The 6,545-nt window shown below is 42.1% G+C and overlaps 1 pseudogene; it reads right to left on the bottom strand.

Moving 5' to 3' along the window:
- Positions 1-987: 987 nt before the first annotated feature.
- On the bottom strand, positions 988-6,318 carry LOC121460652 (annotated as a pseudogene).
- Positions 6,319-6,545: the final 227 nt, after the last annotated feature.

The following is a 6,545-nucleotide window of genomic DNA, read 5'->3' as shown; positions in this document are numbered from 1 at the left end:
ATCCAGTGACATGGTGGGAAACCACACACATATTAATGGCGTTGTCCAGCCACCGTCAACTCAGGCTTTCCAGGAAGCAGTCTAGGCTTCTGTTTATAAACATTCATGATGTCACTGGGAAAGGTGTCAGAGAGCCTTGATTTCCAGGAAGGGAAGCGTTGGTTCTGTACCCAGGGCTCAAGAGTGGAACAGCAGAACAGTGCAACCGTGTAGAACATCACACACATGGTTCACAGGAGAAGGGAAATCAGAAGCTTCCGAGGCTAAGCAAGAATTTCCAGGTATTGAACATCTGTGTTGAGTCCTATGGATTCCTTCCCAAAGCTCTGTGTGTCCGATGTCTTTTACTTTAGAGTTGAACCACTTGGAATTTTATGAAGATGTCCCCAGTAGTCCTTACAACCAAAGCATTCGTCGGAACTGAAGATGTAATTCAGCCGCCTTTTTAGTACCAGCAAATGTTGTCACTTTCTTCCTAATTCTCTACTTCTGTGGCTTTTGTCTGTTCTCTCAAGCTATGCTCAGCACCCCCAAAATATAGACTCCGGCAATTTCCGTGATTAACTGTATGTGAGATACAGCTGTGTACAGGAATAAATGTTTTCAAATCTAAGAGGGGGAAAATCTGTCCTACTGGGTAAGAAAGAAAAAGATCATGATTTTGGAAGAATCTTTTTTTTTCTTTTATTTTTGGGGGAGGGAACAATAAAATCAAATGTTTATTTAATGCCTATTAAATGATAAATACTATTCATGATACTTGGGACACATCAGACACTAAAACAAGGAGCTCTGCCATGGTGGAATACACAGTCTATGGTGTGTTCCCACTTCACCTATGTACTGCTTGTTCCCGTGGCCAAGTTGCTGCACTTCTCTGCCCAATGGGGGAACAAACAGGCTGGCTCAGTGGATTCTGAGCCTGGTATATTGCAGGTGATGAACAGGACACCAGCCCAGACTCTCCACCCAGGCTGCAGAGAGGGCTCAAGCCTGGTTTTTAATAATCAAGTACAGTGGAGAGAAGGGGAAAGAGGCTGAGCCACACAGGCTAGTGGGCTCTGAGACCTTCTGCTGCTGTTGCTTGGTGGTAGCTTCACTGGTCGGGTCTTTACCCTTTTCTGTAGCTGTTAATATGGTCTTGCTTTCTCTTTGGCTTCTATGGCTGTCTCAGCAAGTGTTTTGGAAGGGGCCTCATCATGTAGTTTAACCAAGCTGTTTTCTTCATTGTCTTGGTCACATTGCTTCTGAAGCAGGCAAGACCAAATTCCTGAGCACCTCTGGAGATGCTAAAGCTAGAGTAGACCCAGGCTTGCTGACAGATTTAATCCCTCAGCTGTGTCAGAGTTGCCACGGTAAATACATTGTTTTTTCCTCTTCAATCATCAGATGGGTGTGGTTGCTGTTCCAGGTGAAGGTGGTCGTGGTCCGAGTCTGTGGGTCTTCAATAGAGTCTTCCAGGATGTGGTCCGAGCGAGCAATGTTTACAGAAAGCAATCTCTGTGCCCAACTTGGCATCCCTGTTGGTTTTAGTGGTCTTGGACAGGAGTCTCTAGGACCAATGTTTCTGGTCAGGGGTCACCTCTGGGAGCATTGTGTCTTCACTAAGACATGTTTACTATAGGGATCCAGTATCGTTGCCAGAAGGCTTCAAACATTTGATTCTAAGACCTTCAGAATATTCTGTGACCCAGCAAATACTTCGTCATAATGCAGGCCAGGTGAGTTCAGCATCCACACAGCATCTGGGTGCAGAGCCTGAAGGGCTTGTGGCTCACCAGGCTCACAGTTTAGCTCCCATGTGCCCTGCCCAGGTTGCTACTGCTACCATGAGGGGCTATGAATCTTTTCCCCCAAAGATTATTGAACACTATTTTTTGGAACTAAAGTAGGAGATATGGAAGAATAAGAAAAACCATAGACTAAAACTATCAGACAGAAATTATGCCATTGTAATTCATATTATCAAAACTGTATGATCCCTACAATTTCCTTGACATTTGCTAATGGTGTCATTGCCTGTCTGACCCAATGCACCTTCACAGTACAAATGATGGGACAAGATATTTAAGACTTAGCTACATGCTGTACTTCACATTTGTAACATTCCAGCTAAAATACCAAATGCCATCAATCAAAAAGATCTCTGTGTCAATTATTTGGGAACTGTTGGGTAAGAAAGAAAAGTCCACCTACAAAGATCTTCAGAAGTAAGTAGGCTCAACGATACCTTTACTAGTGAGAACTAGGATAAAACAGAGGGCAGATCATGAGCAGAGTCTGTATGGTAGGCTGACAGCTGGTCATTTAAAGCATCCTTCCACATGACCTCACTGAATCCTGAAATCAAACGTGTGAGCCAGCCCATTCTTTCTATTTCATAAATAATCACCAGCTCACAGTAGTTCCCAAGGAAAACTTTAATTCTGAAATACCTCTGCATATCACAGCTTCACAATAAACAATGCCTAAGTGAAGATGAGAAAGATGAAGACAGCATCACTTGAAAACACATTTAAGAAAAAAATAGGCTTTTGCTTTCTTAAGAACTGGAAAGTGAAATTAGACATCTGAAAGTAGCTATCTGTCCAGAACTGGAGGAAGGGGAATCAGCATAAATTACAAACACACAAAGGCAAAAAAATAAAAATTCTAACATTACAGAAATATAGAAAATAAAAAAATTAGGGCTGGTGAGATGACTCGGTAGATTGGCTCTTGCTGACAAGCCTGGAGACCTGAGATTAACCCCTGGGCTCCACATGAAGCATGGAAAGACTCCATGGGAACACATCTGGAGGTTAAAGGGCACCTTGCAAGAGAGCACACACACAAACCTCAAGACAATTGTATGAAGTCTTGTGGTATTAAGGGGTGGCGGGGCTGCGTCCCCAGCACCCCGGCCGCTTGCTCGGCTAGCTTATGCCCGAAATAACAACACACAAACTGTATTCATTTAAACACTGCTTGGCCCATTCTCTTCTAAGCTAATTCTCACATATTAATTTAGCCCATTTCTAATCATCTGTGTGTAGCACCCCAAGGTGTGCTTACCGGGAAGATTCTAGCCTATGCCCATCCTGGGTCGGAGCTTCATCCCGGGAGCGGGGCATGGCGTCTCTCTCAGGTGTCTGCTCCTGAGAGGAGAGCTGTCGAGTCTGAGCTCACTTCCTCTTCCTCCCAGCGTTCTGTTCTGTTTACTCCTCCCACCTATCCTCTAACCAATAAAATGGGCCAGGGCAGTTCCTTTATTAGCCAATGACCTTCCTCCATCAAAGTCTCTGGTGATTGTTGTTTTCTCTATACTTGGAATTGCATGTTCCTTTATTATCTCTTCAAATGATAATGGTTTTTATACTATAGAACACACCAAAAATGTATTCTTATAGCAACTTGATACAAGGTATAGTCATCTAGACAGAAAGACTCTTAGGAAAATGACTCCATAAGATTGGCCAATAAGCAAACCCATAGGGCATTTTCTTGATTGATGATTGATGTGGGAAGGTCCAAACCATTGTGGATGGTACCACAGTGGTCCTGGATGCTGTAAGAAAGCAAGATGAACAAGCCCTGAAGAGCAAGCCCCTAAGTAGCATCCCTTCATGGCTTCTACTTTGTTCAGGCTCCTGTCTCCACATTCCTGCCTTGAGTTTCTGACCTCACTTCCCTCTGCAATGGGACATGATCCAAGAGTTGTGAGCTGAAATAACCCTTCCTCCCAAAGTTGCTTTTGGTCATGATGTTTTATCACAGCAATAGAAACCCTGACTAAGACAATGAATGACTCAGTCTGATTTATCTGTTTCTTTCCATAACTAAAAAATGTTAAACATACACCCTCACACAGAGATATTATTTCTGTTTGTAAAACTTATATTTATCACCTACAACATAGAGCCCTGAGAAGTAAATCTGGATAGCTCCTATCAGCTGTAGAGTGAGATGCTTTGTACATAAGCTCCACTTCTGAGTGTTCCCAATATGAAATGCAGAGACGCACTAGGAAGCAATAGGATCCCAATTCTCTCCTTGCAGTCACACACATCCAGTGCTTAAGATACTTTTTCTACAAACAAGAAAAAAGAAACCAGATTGTGTATCACACCATAATACAATCAATTAAGAATGGATCAAAGATTTAGATATAAGACCTAAAACTCTTCTAATCTACATGGGAAGTAGAAAAAGGCAAGATATCCTGAACAAATTGGGAGTGTGGGGAATCATGAGAGAGGGCAGAAGGGGAAAGGGGAGGAAGGGAGAGGAGTGGAGAAAAATACACAACTCAATAAAAACAATAAAAAAATAAATAAAATAAATATAAGACCTAAAACTCAAAAACAGAAGAAAACAAAAGAAACACTTCAGAAGACTGGATCAGAGCAAAGAGACTTTTTTTCATAACTTACCAAAAGCACTAGCAACAAAAGTAAAAATAGGCAAAGAGGGTTATTAGCAAACTAAAAACTTTCATCCCAGCAAAGAAAATATCAATAGCATGAAAAGGTAACCTATAAAATAAGAATAACATTGTAATTATTCACATGAAGAGGACTAATATCCAGAATCATGATAGAGCCACAATTCTAACAGCTAAAAAAAAAAAAAAAAAAAATTAAAAAAAAAAGAAAAGGTATCATGTTTTTAAAATGGGCTACTGATATCAACAATCATTTCTCAAAAGAAGTTATACAAATGACCATGGTAACATGGAAAATTGTTCAACATCAATATCCATGGAGAAAATAGTACTTAAAACCACACTGAGACACCATCTTTGGCTACGACCAATACAGCAACAAAATCCTCCACATTCTGGTGAGGATGTAAAGATGTAAGGAAGGGAGCCCTCGTGCACTGCTGGTAGCAAAATAACCCACACAGCCACTGTGGACACCCCATGGGGCGCCCTTAAACCAAAGAACCATAAACAGAACTACCCATGACCCAGCAGTTTGACCATGAGCACGTGTCCAGAAGAAATCGCATGTTGAAGAGAGTTCTACGTTCCACGCCACTGGAGCAGTGTGGCATGAGAGTGGGCATCCATCAACAGACCAGTAGTAGATAAGGAGGATGTGGAACACTTGCTCTACAGTAAAATGAGATGCATTCGTGAAAAAGAATGAAGTTTTTCATCTTGCAGCAATACAAACAAGCTTACAGGCTGGAGTATTGGTAAAATAAGTCAGGGACAGAAAACCAGGTCTCATCTACGTGGGGAAACCATCCAGATTGACACAAATACAGACTACTACTACTAAAGGGTAGAAAGGATGAAGAGAAAGCGGTCAATGGACACAAAGATATGGCTGACTAGGAGGAATAACATCTAATGCCTCATAACAGGAGAGGATAATTAGAGCTGAGGCAATTCACTGTCTATGTCAAAACAGCCAGCAGAGAGGATTTTCGATGTTTCTCACACAAAGAAATGATAAGCATTTGAAGTTCTAGACATGCTAATTACCTGATTTTATCATTGTGAGTTGTATATGTGTCTGTGTTATACTATACCCCCAAAATATCTACAATTATGGACCAGTTAAGGTTTAATGTATTCTTTTTAGTTACTAAGATTTCAAAATCTTCCATTACTTCTTTGACTTAAACTTGAACAGTCCACACCATATCAAAATCCCAATTATCTAAGGACCTTGTCAAGCAGCACTTCTGTGCTAATGAACTGGAGGCTGGGCTTTAAGGGGGCAAAAGGAGGCCCTGGGAGCTTCTGAATAATTTAAGATTTAAAGGCACTTCATCTAGATCAATTACAACCCAGCCTTGGTTAGCTTCATTTGCATAACCCTATTAGTTCTCCACCTCACCAAAGGCTGCATTCAATTACAGCACAGGGCCTCAGTTATCAGTCACAAGTGATGCTGACGGCAAACAAGCAGCGCTTGCCTGCTCGTCTGTGGTAGAGAGGGCACAGCAATCCACCAAGGGGAGAGGCAGTCTCCTGGCCTAAGCAGCTTGAATGGATATGATGGCAGGGGCAGGAGGCACAGGACCCCAGCGAGCAGCAGTGCAAGCAGAGCTTTCTGAGTTCTGGAGGATTTGCAAATGCAAATGCTGCTCACTTTTGTAATTCTTGCATAATTGCAGGAAGCAGAGATGTTGACAGTCTAGACATGGAAAAGCTACTTGTAGCAGCATTAATAAAAACCCAGAGACAGAAACTGGCATTCAACCTAAAGGTCAGAAAAGCAAAACAGCCAGACACTGATTCTTACCTCTACCTCAGTCCAAAATGGCGATCCTGCCTCCAGGAATCTCACAATGACGCTGAAACTGAGAGCCGCGTACCCCCATCGTATATTCCTCCCTAGGGCTGGGATTAAAGGCATGAACCATTGGGATTAAAGATGTGAACCACTACCACCAGGTTTCTATGGCAAATTAGCATGGCTACTGGGATTAAAGGTGTGTATCACCACTGCCTGGTCTATACGGCTGATCAGTGGGGCTATTTTACTCTCTGGTCTTCAGGCAAGCTTTATTTATTAAAATACAAATGAAATACCACTACAACTACCTAT

Source organism: Microtus oregoni, unplaced genomic scaffold (genome assembly GCF_018167655.1).
Source record: "Microtus oregoni isolate MIOR12 unplaced genomic scaffold, Mior012 000021F_ref0000039, whole genome shotgun sequence".
Lineage (NCBI taxonomy): Eukaryota > Metazoa > Chordata > Mammalia > Rodentia > Cricetidae > Microtus > Microtus oregoni.
This window is presented reverse-complemented; position numbering and strand designations above follow the sequence as displayed.